The sequence below is a fragment of the Ambystoma mexicanum genome, chromosome 9, assembly GCF_040938575.1.
Source record: "Ambystoma mexicanum isolate Mex_15411 chromosome 9, UKY_AmexF1_1, whole genome shotgun sequence".
Classification (NCBI taxonomy): domain Eukaryota; kingdom Metazoa; phylum Chordata; class Amphibia; order Caudata; family Ambystomatidae; genus Ambystoma; species Ambystoma mexicanum.
Genome location: NC_090931.1, coordinates 20,971,610 through 20,988,820, shown reverse-complemented (window position 1 = coordinate 20,988,820; position 17,211 = coordinate 20,971,610). Strand labels below are relative to the sequence as shown.

The following is a 17,211-nucleotide window of genomic DNA, read 5'->3' as shown; positions in this document are numbered from 1 at the left end:
TGTTGTCAATTGTGAAATTAGCATAGTGCTTGTCGAGTTTGGCTAGTGTGTTTTTTAAACCTAGGATGATGATTTCCGTCTTCTCCCCATTGAGGCACAGGCCATTAATTGCCATCCAGGCCTGGATGGTGGAGTATGAAGGGTGGAATGCTTCGGAATCTTTGTTGTAGATACCGGTGAGTGGGAGAAGTACCTGCGTATCGTCAGCATAGTTGGTATACGCGATACCCAGTGCGTCAAGCTTGTCGAAGAGGAGCTTCGTGAACAAGTTGTACAGTGTTGGTGCTGTGCAGGAGCCTTGTGGGACTCCGCAGTGGATGGTTGTGGGGGCCTGCGTTGGCTATATTAGAGAATACTTTCATTGCCCTGCCTTGCAAAAAGGAGGTGACCCAGAGGGCTGCTTCTTTGGAGAAGTTAGCAGAATGAGTAAGGTGCGAGGTGAGAGTCTTGTGGTCCACTAAATCGAACGCGGCCGAGAGGTCAAGGAGTAACAGTAGGGCTGGTTTTCCTTTGTACATGATTTGGGTGATCTGATTTTATAAATCTACCACAGCTGTTTCTGTGCCGTGTCCTTTGTGGAAGCCAGATTGTCTGGTTCTGAGGATGGAATGAGCCTCGAGGAAATGTTGGATCTGACAATGGGCGGCTTTATCTAGGATCTTGAGGAGAAAGGGCACAGTGGTTATGGGTCTGTAGTGGTTGGGCTGCCTAGGGTCAAGAGTGTTTTTTTTCAGGAGTGGACAAACCCACGCCTCTTTTAGGCTCTCTGGGATGATGCCTGATCTGAATGAGGCATTGATGAAGGCTGTAGGGATAGGTGCGAAAAATGTCAGCGCATTCCTTGATCGGCTTAGGTGGACATATGCCTCCTTTGTATGTGGACAGTTTTAGGTTTTTAAGGAGGTTGATAACTTTTGTTTCAGTGATGTCGCTGAAACAAAAAAGTAGTTTGGTGATGTTGGGGGGGGCAGCAGCTGTTAGCTTGGGTCCGGGGTGGTGAGGTAGGGTTTTACAGTGGTCCTGAATTTTCTTCTGTAGGAGATCAATTTTGTTTAGCATGGCCGATTGAATACTGGCACACCAAGCTTCATCTTTGATGATCTCGTCGGGGGAACTGGGAGGCGAAATAAGCTCATTGAATATGCCGGAAATGTCTTTGGAATCAGAGTTAGCATTTGAGATGTGGGCATTAAAGGAGTTAGCTTTGGCTTTGGTGATGGTGGCTTTGTATTGGTTAGAGATTATATTAAAGCAGTTTTTGGTAGTGACGTTCGGGTTGGATTGCCATTTTTTTAGTGCTTCCCTTTTGTGGGAGCGGAGAGTCTGTAGTTCTTCTGTGAACCAAGAGTTGGTGTGCAGTGACTTTTTTCTTTTTTGCTTTCAAGTGGGGCTATAGTGTTGATGGCTTTGGTGAGAGTGTCTTTGTAAATGTCTGCTAGAGTGTTAGGGTTGCTGGAGAAGGGGGGGCAAGTGCTGGGATATTTAAGTGTGGGTGGTGGTTTTTCTGTGTGAGTTTCTTAGAGCTTCTTGCTTTAGCTGCGGGGGCAGGGATGGGTGTTTTAGAGATGGGGTGATGGGCATGGAGAATTCAATACAGTTGTGGTCTGCCCAAGGCATGGCTGTATTTAAGGTGATGGTTGTTAGGGAGAATTCTCTGTTTAGGCTGAATTTCCTAACCTAGTGAGTCCCCCAGCAGCTTTGTTGGATTTTTGGGGTTTAATTTTTTCTCCTATCAAGAGTGAGACTCTTTTACCCTCACTCTTGGACATGATTTGAGTGCATTCCTTTGACTCTAGATGTGTTTAATGGGCTATGGGGTCTTTTACTCCATAGGGCTTCATGTGTTTTTGTGATATGTGTTACACAGCACCCTCAGTGCAGTAACCCAGGGGTGTCATAGTGACCCCCAAACATAGACTCCATACCCTGGGACTGACTACTGTCTCCCAGGGCATGTAAAGTCACCATTGACTTTACTAGTCTTGAATTCTGAACAGAACCAGTACAAACCATCATATTGTGGACGTACTGGCCGGGCAATTCGATTGCCCCGGGGTCTGTTAGTCGAGGGGGCACGTCTCCGTCCCCCCTGATCGAGTTTTGGCTGGTGGCAGTGGATACTACTTTTTATATTCAACCGTGAATATTTCTCTATGGGATTTTCCCATTGTTCGAGGCTCCTATCCTTATTTATTTAATTACGATAGCCTCGAACATACTGCCGGTTTATTTATTTATTATTAATTCTCCGGTTGGTATTTTTTGCCAAAACTCGGTTCTAAAATGGCGTTTGTGTTCTCTTCTGTGACTCCAACCCAAGTCGAGCCCTTTGTTCCACTTTATTGGCAGGCTTCTCCACAGAAGCCTCCAAAAGTGGTGCCACTCTGTCTGGGGTACTTAGGAGGGGTGGAGGAGGATTTAGGCACCCTGGACTGAGTTGCCTAGCAACTCAAGTCGCACTCTGTCCTGATTGGCCCAAGTGGTGAGCCGGCCGCTCACCACTTAGCATGTTTGAGTGACAGCTAGGCTGAGTGAATGGGGGTTTTCTGCATAAAAGCAGGGCTTTGGGGACTGGAACTTCAGAAGTCGCCACAGGACCTAAGAATCCAACGAGGGAGAAGCTGAGCCGACCTGCTACGACGACACCACCGGTGGAGCCCTGCTGAACCGTCTCACCACTTTTCCCAACGACAGAGGAGGTCTCCCGCCGGAGAGTCTTCTTCCTTTGACTGGTGGGGATAACCAGTTTCACCATCTTTTCACCTTCCCGACGCATCTCGTGGCCGCCTTGCCTGTGCCAAGCACCCCGGCAACCGGAATACCATGTTTTACCACGACCGCGAAATAAAGGGTAATGCCTTTAACCGGAAAACTCTGCGGCTGGTTTCTTCCCTGGCAGTGCAACGACCTTCATCTTTCCTCCAAGTCGAGATCTTCTCTTCCTCTGGACGACGCTGAGACTTGCACCCACTGCCAGGAACAACTGCCACCGCTGGAGGATCCTTCCCACTTAAGGTACCGTGTTCCGCCTGGCTTCCCTTGCCACCGACTGTACGGGGTAGATTTAGCCCCCGGCTTTCGAACCTGGGTTAGCCTGGGACACCCTGGCTAAACTTTTCTGAGCCTCTCTAAACTCTTTTCGAACTCTCTGCAAGACTTTCAAAGCCTAGTGTAACTGTGTGATCTTGGGCGCATTTGTGCTCTGCTCTCTCTAAGAGTGGGCCCAGCCTATGGACTTTGGCTCACAAGTGACTTTTGCTCTTCTGCCTTGCTAAAAGTGTTCCTAAATCTTAGAGTGGTGTATCTTCACATATTCTGCCTTTTTCCCTCCCTTTTTCATGAACTTATTGGAGTGCCATCTATAGTTAAGCGCTCACCTCTGTCTGGAAATAAGTGGTGTTAACTAAGACTTGTCTGATAAGGAATAAGGGTTGTATATATCATAATAGTAACTGTGTTTAGAGTGTTTTACAAATAAGAGTGCTGGAGTGTTTCAAACAGTGTGTGTTTAAATAAATAATTATATACTTTGATACCAAAGCTCTGGTCAGTGTTTGCTTGTGCTATTGTATCTGAGTGCCTATTGTGTATACTTTGCATACTGCCTAACTCTTCTTGAGGGAAGTCTGACTGCTCAGCCACAGCTACCAGGTAAATCTGGGTTGTACAGACTGCTACCAAGTGGGTTTAATGCTAACAACTGTAGTCCTAAATCTTTTGCAGTGTTCCCAAAGGGAACTGCACAGGTATCTGCCTAACACTGGTGTACAGTGGTGGGATTTGTATTGAGTGTACATTTTAGTGTGCTTTAGGATACCTTAGTGCAACTAACCACAAAGCTTAGCACTGAAAAAGTAATCTTCTAATCTGTTAACTATGGAAAGTTATAGTCAAGAGTCCCTTGATACAAAAACTGATGATTGTTTAAGAGTTCTCTGTAAGCATGAGAATCTCCTGACTAGAGGCAAGAAAATGGAGCTAATAGAAAGGTTGTTATCTAACCAAAGCCTGGATGATGGTTCAGAGGAACCTACCACTCCAGAAACTGTAGATAACAGTATTGAGATTGAAACTGAACCAAATGGTGATGATCTTGAGGAAGAGTCAGAAGAGGAGGGTGAGGCTGCTGTGACTGTCGCCCCTAGGCCTCTGTCTGCTTTACCTGCTGTACCTACTGGACCTTTACCAGGTCCCACACTTAGTCCTCAATATCTTGAACTAGAGAAGATGAAACTTGAATTAGAGTTTAAAAAACATAATACTCAGGCTGAACAAATACACCAAGAACTAAGGCTAAGGGAAATGGAGCTCAAGCATGAGCTAGAAATGAAGACATTGGGCCTCATTACGACCGTGGCGGTCCGGAAATAACGGTGGCGGTAAACCCGCCGCCACCGTTGTTTCCGGACTGCCTGATCCCGACCCCTGCAGGCGGGAGGTGATGTTCCCGCCAGGTCTGACCTGGCGGGTTTAACACCGCCCGCCTGCAGGCGGACGAGGAAACACCGGCAGCATTACAAGATGCTGCCGGTGTTTCCATGATCCCGATTCCCATTGAGTCCCATAGGACTCAATGGGAATGGGGATTTACACCATTCCGCCTCTGTGATTCCCGGAAAACCGGGGTTGTGATGCCCCGGTAATTCCGGGAATCACGGAGGCGGAATGGTAATACGAGTCCGGCGTTATCCAGGCGGTTTTACCGCCTCGGTTAACGCCGGACTCGTAATGAGGCCCATTGTCTGTTGAAAATGCTTCTCTCTCTGCCTCCTCTAGAAGTTCCAGTCCTAAAAGACCCCGGATGCCTAAAGAACTGGTTGGTATGTATGAGCCTAAGTTGGATGTGTTGGATTGGTTGTCTCTGAATATAATCATGGGCTCCAGGAAATGACTTACTCACCTGGTTGTTCTCTAGGCTTCCCCCTGTTGCAACTGATGTGGTAATGGAGTTGGGGGAGGAGGATAGGAAAGAGTATGAATGTGTGAAACTAGCTTTGATAGCTAGATTTGGGAAGACCCCTTCCCAGTATCTTAAGAGGTTTAGAACCCTCATAAAGCATGATGGTACCCCTTGGGCTACCTGGGTGAGTGAAGGGTTGAAAAACTTAGAGGGATGGATTAAGGGTTACAAAGTGAACACTTATGAAGGTATGAAAAATCTTTGTATGTTGGAGTCAATTTATGATGCCTGCTCTCCTGAGCTCAGACAGCACTTGGCTGATTCAAAGGAATTAGATTCCCGAAAACTAGCTAAGGCTGCTGACTTGTGGGTTGCCAACAGGGCCACTCACAAGGATTCTGGGGTAACTCAGAAGAAGGATGAGGGGAAACAGCCTAAAAAGGACTCCAAAGAGAATTCTAATACTGGAAATTCCAAAGAGGGCCCCAAACAAAACCATAAGGGTAAGCCACAAGGGAAACCAACTCAGGCTAGTGTACCTACTGGTACAAAACCAGAAGGAGGTCAGAACAAGCCTCCATTCCAGCGAGCCTTTGGCTCATGCTATGTTTGTAAGGCCACTGACCATGTGAAAGGAGATCCCAGATGCAAAGGTAAACTTCCAGGGATCCAGCTTGCATCCTTAGCCTTCAGTCCAGAAGAGGAAGTCCCAATGGCAAGTGGAAACTTTCTACTGCTGGCTGATGAACCCATTGGTGTCTCAGCCAGTGTTTCTTTAATTTCTCTGGGGTTGTGCGAACAACAGAATTTAGATGTGTATAATTCTATCCCAGATAATACTAAAGAGTATTATAAAGACAGTGTCCAGGTGAATGGTCAGGAGACTCCTGCCATTAGAGACACTGGGGCCAGCATAACTGTGGTGGATGAATCATTTTTCAAGGCAGAGGATGTTGCTAAGGCACCCAAATGCCTCACCAAGTTAGCTGGAGGGCCTGTGCAGATGTGTCCCCAGTTACCAGTTCTCATCCAGTGTAATGATATGGCTGTAAAGATACCTGTCAGTATACAATGTGAAGTCCCAGAATAGGGTTGTGTATAACTCCCTACCTGCAAACTCTAAAGTATATTACATGGACAGTGTTCTTGTCAATGGTCAGGATACCCCTGCCAGGAGAGACATGGGGCCAGCAGAACAGTAGTGGAGGAAAGCTTCTTTCAACCTGAGGATGTGGCAAAAGCACCCAAAGGTCCCACTAAGATGTCTGGAGGCCCTTTCCAAATGGTTCCTATTCTACCAGCCCTCATTCAGTGTAACAACATGTCAGTGAGGATCCCTGTCAGTGTGCAGACTGAGGTGCCTGGGAAAGTCCTGTTGGGGAATAACCTGAGAACTCTAGGAGTAGTGTCACATACCCCCAGGCCTCCCAGTATGGAGAACCAGAACCTAACCAAATTGGCTAGAGAGGCCACCTTAAGGGACCACTCTAAGCCTGTGGGAACCTCTACTGAGACCACCACTACAAGCCCTGGTGTTAGTAAGTTGACCTCTAACCCAGGCACATTTCAGGCTAGTACATTAGGGAAATGGGAGCCCCAACCAAGCTCCATCATTGTTCTCCCAGTTTCAGAGTCTGTGACCCCCCTGCTTCTGAGGAAGAAGAGGATAGACCTACTGGACTCTTACCTAGGCCTGAGAGAACTGTTAATTCTCAATGCTGGTGGAAAACCAGGAAAGAAAAGTCTAAGGCCAAAAACCTTCAGACTTTTGGAACTTCTACTGAAGACCCCAACTCTAATCCTAATATTAGGGGGGAAACTCCTAAAGTAGGTAAGGTTAGATCTAAGAGGAAGGGGAAGCAGGTAAATTGCCTAACTCTAACTCCTCCAACCAAGAGGCCTAAGACCCAACCTGCTCCCACAAGAGAGGTGGTGAGGAACCTTGGAGGCCCCTCTAGATCTAAGGGAATCCTTTATAAGGACCCCTTGAAAAAGCCTAACACAGGTTCAGAAGTTGTAACAACTTCTGAGGGACTGGTCAACCAGATCCCCTATAACTTTAAAAAGACTGATGTTCCTCAAAGGATTTGTAGGTCATATAGCTTACAAAGGAAAACCTTTGATTTGACCATAGGGACATAGGTCAAGGTGTCACCATCAAAATGCTGATGGACTCTCTAGGATGTATGTCATCGACTAGAGGTATGAGGTTCATCCAGGAGTGGATTAAATCCTCCTGTCCCTTAGTGTGGGGGGGGAGTGTTAGGGAGAATTCTCTGTTTAGGCTGAATTTTCTAACCTAGTGAGTCCCCCAGCAGCTTTGCTGGATTTTTGGGGTTTAATTTTTTCTCCTACCAAGAGTGAGACTCTTTTACCCTCACTCTTGGACATGATTTGAGTGTGTTCCTTTGACTCCAGATGTGTTTAATGGTCTATGGGGTCTTTTACTCCATATGGCTTCATGTGTTTTTGTGATGTGTGTTGCACAGCACCCTCAGTGCAGTAACCCAGGGGTGTCATAGTGACCCCCAAACATAGACTCCATACCCTGGGACTGACTACTGTCTCCCAGGGCATGTAAAGTCACCATTGACTTTACTAGTCTTGAATTCTGAACAGAACCAGTACAAACCATCATATTGTGGACGTACTGGCCGGGGCAATTCGATTGCCCCGGGGTCTGTTAGTCGAGGGGGCACGTCTCCGTCCCCCCTGATCGAGTTTTGGCTGGTGGCAGTGGATACTACTTTTTATATTCATGCGCGAATATTTCTCTATGGGATTTTCCCATTGTTCGAGGCTACTATCTTTATTTATTTAATTACGATAGCCTCGAACATACCGCTGGTTTATTTATTTATTATTAATTCTCCGGTTGCTATTTTTTGCCAAAACCCGGTTCTAAAATGGCGTTTGTGTTCTCTTCTGTGACTCCAACCCAAGTCGAGCCCTTTGTTCCACTTTTTTGGCGGGCTTCTCCACAGAAGCCTCCAAAGTTGTGCCACTCTGTCTGGGGTACTTAGGAGGGGAGGAGGGGGATTTAGGCACCCTGGACTGAGTTGCCTAGGCAACTCAAGTCGCAATCCGTCCTGATTGGGCCGGCTCACCACTTAGCATGTTTGAGTGACAGCTAGGCTGAGTGAATGGGGGTTTTCTGCATAAAAGCAGGGCTTTGGGGACTGGAACTTCAGAAGTCGCCACAGGACCTAAGAATCTGACGGGGGAGAAGCTGAGCCGACCTGCTACGATGACACCACCGGTGGAGCCCTGCTGAAACGTCTCACCACTTTTCCCAACGACAGAGGAGATCTCCCGCCGGAGAGTCTTCTTCCTTTGGCTGGTGGGGATAACCAGTTTCACCGTCTTTTCGCCTTCCCGGCACATCTCATGGCTGCCTTGCCTCTGCCAAGCACCCCGGCAACCGGAATACCACGTTTTACCACGACCGCGAAATAAAGGGTAATACCTTTAACCGGAAAACTCTGCGGCTGGTTTCTTCCCTGGCAGTGCAATGACCTTCATCTTTCCTCCAAGTCGAGATCTTCTCTTCCTCTGGACGACGCTGAGACTTGCACCCGCTGCCAGGAACAACTGCCACCGTTGGAGGATCCTTCCCACTTATGGTACCGTGTTCCGCCTGGCTTCCCTTGCCACCGACTGTACGGGGTAGATTTAGCCCCGGCTTGCGAACCTGGGTTAGCCTGGGACACCCTGGCTAAACTTTTCTGAGCCTCTCTAAACTCTTTTCGAACTCTCTGCAAGACTTTCAAAGCCTAGTGTAACTGTGTGATCTTGGGCGCATTTGTGCTCTGCTCTCTCTAAGAGTGGGCCCAGCCTATGGACTTTGGCTCACAAGTGACTTTTGCTCTTCTGCCTTGCTAAAAGTGTTCCTAAATCTTAGAGTGGTGTATCTTCACATATTCTGCCTTTTCCCCTCCCTTTTTCATGAACTTATTGGAGTGCCATCTATAGTTAAGCGGTCACCTCTGTCTGGAAATAAGTGGTCTTAACTAAGACTTGTCTGATAAGGAATAAGGGTTGTATATATCATAATAGTAACTGTGTTTAGAGTGTTTTACAAATAAGAGTGTTGGAGTGTTTCAAACAGTGTGTGTTTAAATAAATAATTATATACTTTGATACCAAAGCTCTGGTCAATGTTTGCTTGTGCTATTGAATCTGAGTGCCTATTGTGTATACTTTGCATACTGCCTAACTCTTCTTGAGGGAAGTCTGACTGCTCAGCCACAGCTACCAGGTAAATATGGGTGGTACAGACTGCTACCAAGTGGGTTTAATGCTAACACCTGTAGTCCTAAATCTTTTGCAGTGTTCCCAAAGGGAACTGCACAGGTTTCTGCCTAACAATGGTGGTAAATTAATTGTGGTCTGCAACCCAGCACATGGTGCAGCCTTTGGTGTGGGTGGCACTAGAGACTTTTTGTGTGAAGCCTAGGTCAAGGAGCTCTTTGGCGAGGGATGCAGAGGTTTTATCTTTGGCATCATTGAATCCTAGGTTTAGGTCTCCAAGTAGTAGCGATTTAGTGGAGCTTTTTAGGTTGTCACTGAGTAGGTGGATAAGGTGTCCCTGAATGTCAGAGGGTAGACCTCGGGGGTGGTAGGGCACTTGGATGTTGACAGTGCTGTTGGGGGACAGCGTAAACTTAGCAGACAGAGGGCCTCATCACGAGTTGGGCTGTATCCCAGCTGTAATACAGCCCGACCGTAATACCCCTAGCACCGATCGGTCCAGCGGTATTACCGCCGGATCACGGGTTGGGTGTTAACGGTAAATCCCCATTCCACATTGGGTCCATTATATTCAATGGGGCACATTCAGCGCTAATTATGCGGGCTAATACGCCAGCGTAATACAGCTGAAAACGGGATTTTCACCTCCAGAGTAAGGCTGGAGGTAAAACAGCCCATTTACCGCCCAACTCGTTATAAGTCATCGCTACCATTGTGACTAACATAACTCATGGTTAGTAAGTCGTGTATTTCTAGGGCATGTGCTGGGAGGGAGCAAACGTTGAGGAGGGCACATGTGTTAAGCGGTGTAGGACTAGTTTTGAATTTTTCAGGGATGGGTGTGGTGGTTTAGTCTGTGGTAGACTGTGTATGCCTGTAGGATGGAATACTTGAGTGGGCGGGTGTAGGCATGCGTGTAGTAGTGAGTTTGGTGTGTGTGGGGTATCTAAGGTTGGGGCGGGAGCCCAATCACAGATTCCTGAGTGCGGTAGGTCTGGGGAGACACTTGAGATTTAAGGGTAGAGTTCGGGCTCTGAGCCTGCTGAGTCTGTTGGCTAAGATGGAGCAGGGCTTCAGGTGAGACATGAGTGTAAGAGAGTGGTGAGGGTGTTGTGTAATTGTAAAGGGGGACAGGGTGGTGTGGGGAGAGCGAGCTGAGGTGAACAGGTGAAGTGGTGGAGGCGCACCTGTGGGTTTAGTTTTGTTGGTGTTGGGACAGAAAGTAGTGAGGGTGAGGCCGAGTGCGAGCACATTGGTAGCAATGAGGCTAAGGGGTGCTTGATTATGACTCTAGGTAGCATGGTGTGCCTAGGAGAGAGCAGCGGGCGGCAGGTCAACAGACGCTGGGTAGAACCGTACAGTGGCTTGCAAGGCGTGGCCAGTTTTCAGATAGCGGTATAGAGCAAAGGTTTACAGTACTGATATGTGGTAATAGTGGCTAAAGCAGGGTTGCAACGCTAAGAGGGCAGTAGCAGATTGGGGTTGGCACAGCTGTAGCACCGTTGGTAGGCGTGCAGGTGGGCAACAATGCAATTTACAATCAGGGTAATGGCTGAAGCAAGCCATTTCAATCAGGTGAAGGCAGAGCTTGCAGAATGCTGCAAGATAGGGTCGCCAACCCTTTTACAGGAAATCCTTTCTCTTTTGGAGATGCACGTGGTGGAACCGGATCCTCAGTCAGACAGGGGATCCAGCTTTTACTCCAGGATTTTTGCGGTAACCAAGAAAAACCAGGCTGGCCTGAAGGTAGTCCTGGACTTGTCATTTCTCAACCTGTCTTTACCGCTCGAACGCTGCAAGATGACTACTCTCGTACACATAGCAGGGTCTGTGCAGGGGACTGGATGTGTTCCCTAGACCTCAAGGATGCGTACCTTCATGTCCCCATCTACCAGCCTCATCAGAAATTTCTGCGGTTCATGATTATGTTGTACCACTTCCAGTACAAAGTACTGCCTTTCGGCCTCAATTCGACTCCCTGTGTGTTCACAAAGCTGTTGACTGTGGTGGCTGGTCACCTCCGTCTGGAGGGCCATCACTTATACCCTTATCTGGACAACTGGCTTATTAGGACCAGTTTGCCTGAGGGTCCGGTGCCCTTTTGCCAAAGGGTGGCAGAAGTTCTTCACCAGCTGGACTTTTCCCTCAACCAGCGGAAGTCGCAGATGCCTTCCGCCCAGGATCTGAGTGCTCTGGGACATGGTAGTGCAGCAGGTGTGCACCACTCCCGAGAGTCTCCTTTCCCTCCGCTAGGTGATAGGGCACTTTCTGGCCAGCTCGACCACGGTGGTTCCAGCACCTTCTGGTGCTGATGGTGTCTTGCGTGCTCACTGTTCAGCATGCCAGCCTCAAGGTCAAATGCCTCCAACTCCACCTTGTGGCCATTCAGGACCATGAGACGGGTTCACAGTTGGACAGGATTCCAATACCTTCACTCCTCCTCCCAGACCTTCGCTGGTGGTTGATGGATGGCTATATGGCAGGGAGAGACCCCTTTATCCGGCCGGCGCCCAACTCTGGTTTTGACGACCGAATCCTCGCTTTTGGGATGGGGGAGACACTGAAGGGCTACTCTATTCATGCTGCATGGTCCATGGGGGAGACACTCCTGCATATGAACCTGATCGAACTCAGAGCCGTGGGCCTGGCACTCAAGGCTTTTCTGCCTCTCATCAGGGACACAGAGGTTCTGGTCAGGACTGACCACTCCACCACAATGTTTTACCTGATGCAGCAGAGCAGGGCAGTGGGGCACCCTGAACCCAACAGGCAGGCCCTCGAGTCCTGGTTCCTTCTCAGCTGAAACTCCACCATGCTCAGTTCTCTGAGGACAACTGGGACATCATTCAGGATGCCAGGAGGCCGTGTATGCAGACTCAGTACTAGAGCAAGTGGACAAGATTATGCTACTGGGCACGTGACAAGGGGCTTGGGCCCCTCACCTATTCCCTGGATGATGTGCTGGCTTTTTCCGCATATCTAGCTCGTTCGGGCGTTCAGATCAATTCCTGACGCACCTATATGGTGGCCATTTGGGCTTACAAGAATTCTCCAGAGCATGTGTTCTCAGCGACCAACCCAGTGGATAAGGAACACCTCAAGTGGTTGCCCAGGCTCTTTTCTTCGGTGCACTGGCCTCATCCCATGTGGGACCTCAACGTGGTTCTTGTGGCCTTGCAGATGCACAAACGCTTGAAGCCGATGCCCTTGGTGGACATCAGGCTGGTAACTCTGGAGTCATTGTTGCTGGTGGCGCTCACTTCGGCGCGCAGAGTCAGAAATCTGCAGGCTCTGTCATCATGTGAGCCTTTCACCACGTTTTCCAGGAACGCAGCCATCTTGCGTACCCATCCAAATTATTTGCCCAAGGTGGTCACTCCATTCCATTTGAATCAGGAGATCTGCCTGCTAGTGTTCTTCCTGAACCCGCAGTCAAATGCCAAAAGGGGTTTGCATTCCTTGGACCTCAAGAGTGTCCTCAAGTTCTACAACTCTTGGCCAAATTCTTTCAGGAAGTTTGAGGCATTGTTCATCACGTTCGGGGGCAGGTCTCCCAGGCACCCAGGCTTCCAAAGCGTCTATCACCCAATGGATGGTCTAGGCCATTTCAGAGGTGTATACGGCCATTGGCAAACCGGTTCCTGAGGGGATCCATGCCCATGTGGTCAGAGCTAAGGCCACAGCCGTCGTGTTTCGAAGACATTTTTCCGGGATGACATCAGCAGGGTGGCTACTGGAGCCACTCCATTAGCGTTCAATAAGAACTATTCCCTGAATAGCAGCTCCAGGCGAGATGCAGAGTTTGGTCAGGTAGTTCTCAAGAACCTTTTTGCTTCATCTTAAATTTGAGGCAGGTTGTCATAGCTCTACCCTATGGTCTTGTTCAGTGGAATCACCCACAAGTATGAAGCAAAGGGGAACAGGATGTATGAGTAGTTAAAGTTACTCACTGTAGTGACTAGATATAGTATGCATAGTCCTTAGTCCCCTTTCCTCCATACGTCCCACCCACTTTCCCCCGCTTGTATGCCAGGGGCTAAAGTATTCTGTATAGCCAGGTTTTAAATGATCCAATGTGTTAAAAAAAGGGACTGGGGTGAGGTGCCGGGGGGTGGAGCCTTGCGGTTGTTCCCACTCCTAGGGCCACACCCTGACACCCTGGACTAAATTTAAAGGGGGGGCTCCATTTTTTTACTTGCAAATGTCCTGGTACCCCCTCAAGGATGGAGGAAAGGGGACTAGGGACCATGAGTACTCTAGTCACTACAGTGAGTAACTTTAATTTTCAGTCCATATTGTGCAATAGGATTGGGTCTGCAGCCAAAGCTAAGACTTGAAATAACGCAACAAAAGAAGGAGCATGTACCTTTCTTCCCACAAGGAGTTCAGCCAAAAGTTGCATTTCCACCTCCATCCAATGAAAGGATTCTTTTCTGCTCAATTCATCTAAATTCTCCCTTTGTTGAAAAGAAGAATTCACAAGCCCTGAACTGTGAGTGCATTAAACATCATATATGCGTTGTCCCCAAAAGAAACATATGAATGGCCACCTCCTCTTTGCTTTTTTTAGAATTTCTAGAATTTGTAAGAGGAAAACCTTTCAAAATTGCATAAAGCAGTTACTTTGCATTGAAGCTTAAACCTGTTCTGCTTGGAGAACAAAATGAAACAGATACATCTCTGGGAAAGGAGCCCCATGAGCCCCATGAGCCCCAAGCTTCCGCACCCTCAGACCTGTATGCTTGTCTTTCTGCATTCTTCCGCCCGCGCCGCTGGGGACCCAGTTCCACTTTTTCTTTTGATACATTTCTAGCCTTTGCAAACCCCTAATGTTTTTTGTCCCAAGACTGACTATATTCTGACAGCCATCCCAGCACTACCAGCCTGCATTTCTGAAATGACTATGCAAATCCGAAATATACTGGCCCTCATTACGACCCTGGCGGAGATCCATGGTGCAATTTGCACCATGGTCCATGGCGCAGAGCTGCCAACTCCGCCATGGGGGTTGGCAGACTTACCGCCCCATTCCGACCTTGGCGGGGCGGTAAGTCCCCAATCCCCATTTACCCTTCCCCATTCCCATTTTTGCCCCATAGGGCATAATGGGAGTGGGGAAGGCGTTAATTACGCCACCGTAAATTACGGTGGCGTAATTAACGAGAGGTCCCGTAGCGCCATGGATTTTTCCGCCCGGAAAATCCGGGCGTAAAAATCACCATGGCGCTACGGAAAGTCGTAATCTGGCGGAGAGGTACGCCATGCATTACGCTGGCGTAAACCCCTCTCCGCCAGGGTCGTAATGAGGGCCACTGTATTTTGCCCTCACATGCCAAGCTGTAGAACCCTTACTGCAGCTGGTTGTGATCCTCCTTTAAAAGGAGTAATTATTTTACAAATCAAACTAAAACTGCAAGAATCAAGGCATTCTGATATCATCGTCTGTAATTTCCCTACAATACAAGTTGAGTGTCTATCCAGAGCCGAGCTACCTCACCGTCTGCAGCCTGTCCTTGATGGAGCAGGCCAATATCAATTGTATAACATCATTCTCAACCTTTTGGCTAAGATCAGGTGTAGTGTCAGTTCTTATCAGTTTAATAACCAGTACGGTCCTTCCACATAAATGTGTATGTGTGTATGAGCCTGCGCACATAATCATTTTGATCCTCTGGGATCCCCTTTAGAAGGCACTCTCCAATCAGGCAGGCTGGCAGGCAAGCGGGCAGGCATAAGGACTGGTGGATATGCAGGCAGGAGGGCAGCAGGCAGGCAGAAAGGGGTAAGGAAGGTGGGCAGGCAGGCGGACAGGCAGTCGGGCATGCAGGCTGGCAGGTGAGCGGGCAGGTGGGCAGGCAGGCAGGCGGGTGGTTAGATGTCTTGGCAGACGGGTAAGTGGGTGTTCATGCAGGTAGGCCGGCGAGCGGTCAGTCAGGCAGGGAGACAGGTGGACGGTCAGGCAGGCAGGCGGGAGTGCAGTCAGGTGGGGTTCAGGCAGACTGGCAGGCAGGAGGCAGCAGGCAGGTGGGCGGAAAGGCAGGTCGGCAGGTGGGAGGGCAAGCAGGAAGACAGGCGGACATGCAGGCTGCTGGCTGGGCTGGGTGAGCATGCCTATGCAGTGCATAGTGCAAGTCCCGAGCGCAGGTCATCGTCAGTGTCTATGACACTCTGTTCTATCACAAGGTGCCCAAATAAAACAGACCCTGCCCCCCCTCCTGCCCCCAAGCCAGCAGGAACTAAGCCAGGAATCTGCCAGGCACTCTCTGCCAGGCACTCTCTGCCAGGCACTCCCTGCCAGGCGCTCTCTGCCAGGCACTCTCTGCCAGGCGCTTTCACAGGCGCTCTCACAGACACTTTCTGTCAGGCGCTCTCTGCCAGGTACTCTCTGCCAGGCGCTCTCACAGGCGCTCTCACAGGCGCTCCCTGTCAGGAGCTCTCTGCCAGGCACTCTCTGCCAGGCCCTCTCACAGGCACTCTCTGCCAGGCGCTCTCTGCCAGGCACTCCGCCAGCACTCTCACAGGTGCTCTCTGCCAGGCACTCTCTGCCAGGCGCTCTCACAGGCGCTCTCTGCCAGGCGCTCTACTTCATCTCTCCAAGCAGTTGCCCCGTGTTTACCTGCATTTACTTCCTGTGAAGTCAATCCTTTCCCCCAGCCGCCAGGTGGCATTTGTGTAATGCAGACTAAAGAGCAGCGTTTAATGGCCTGATAGTGGCCTGAAGCAACTCCCTTAATCTGCATGGATTCACCAAAGCAGACCATGTGTGGGTCCATTGGAAGTGTCTTAGCAATGCATTTACACGGGCCATATAATGCCCACGCCCCTCCCGAGGATGCCCCAGGCATTTGTGACAGAGGGACTTCACGAGGCGCTTCCTCATGTGTTGCTGATGGCCGGCGTTCGAGGTGATAGGCTACCTTGCCTCTAGGGTGGTGAGCTGACCCGTATTTTGAGGGACTGTCCCGGACCGATGGGCTGTATCCGACATCCCACATGTGATGGGTGACCCTCCTGTGTGTATTGCCCCTTTAAGGGGATGTGTCCCTCCCACGTGTATTGCCCCTTTAAGATGGGCCATGACTGTGTCATGGCCCAAGCTAATAAAAGGAGCCCCTGCAGGCACGTGAGGCAGAACGGCTGCAGACTCCATAAGAGGTTGGTCTGAGTCCGTGTCTCATTTACTGATGTAGGCCAGAGGCCTACACGGGGTGGCACAGGCCTGCAGGCCCTGTTGCCATGGGACCCTCCTGCCAGGACGGTGGCAGAGGTCCGCATGGTCAGGAGCCTGGCAGGCTGTGCCTCCACCCCGATGGCGCTGGTGTCCCATAGTGCCAAGGGGCCTGCCCGATGTCCATGGCAGGCCCCAAACCCCCACAGGCACTGGGCCTGTGGTGTGCTGCGAGGAACCAGCACCCGGGGCGCATGCCGGATAGCCATGGCAGGCAACCCCCAACAATGGCGACGCGGAGTAAGGGCCCTGCGTGCCCCGTAGCGTGGTGAGGAGCTGCCCCTCCCCCGCTCGCATCGGCGAGCGATGTCAGATGTGTGCCTGGGGGGTGTGGGTCTGCGCCCCCACCCCGTGTGGAGCGAGATTGCCCCGCGGCGTCGGCCGCCACGTTGAGGAGCTGGTGCTCCCCTCCCGTCGGAGGGAGGTGAGTTGCCCGCCCACCGTTGAAGGCGGCATCTGCCGTGTGGGGAGGAGGGTGAGCAGCCCCTCCCCACCCGGAGGCCGCACAACGTCGGGTGGCTCGGTGCACGCAGTGTCGGCTGCGCGGGGAACTTGGAAGCGGACTTGGCCGCATGAGGATGGAAAAGCGGCATCGGCCGTGCGAGCACTTTCCCCCTTGCCACAGTAAGAATAACGGGTGTCGGAGCCCGCGATGGGGAGGAGGTGCGGCCCCCCCCTGCAAAGAAGATGTGAAGCGACATCCACCACGGAGGGGGAGGAGCAGCAATTTTCGTAAAAAAAAAAAAAACATGGAAAAAATTGCAAAAGGGAACTTTTGCCAGCGGCAGCCCATCCAGAATCCGGGCCTGCCGCGGCACAAAACAAAAAAAAA

At 50.1% G+C, this 17,211-nt stretch overlaps 1 pseudogene; it reads left to right on the top strand.

Annotated features, from left to right (window-relative positions):
- The first annotated feature begins 14,694 nt into the window (after positions 1-14,694).
- LOC138490664 (U2 spliceosomal RNA) lies at positions 14,695-14,814 on the top strand (annotated as a pseudogene).
- The last annotated feature ends 2,397 nt before the right edge of the window (positions 14,815-17,211 follow it).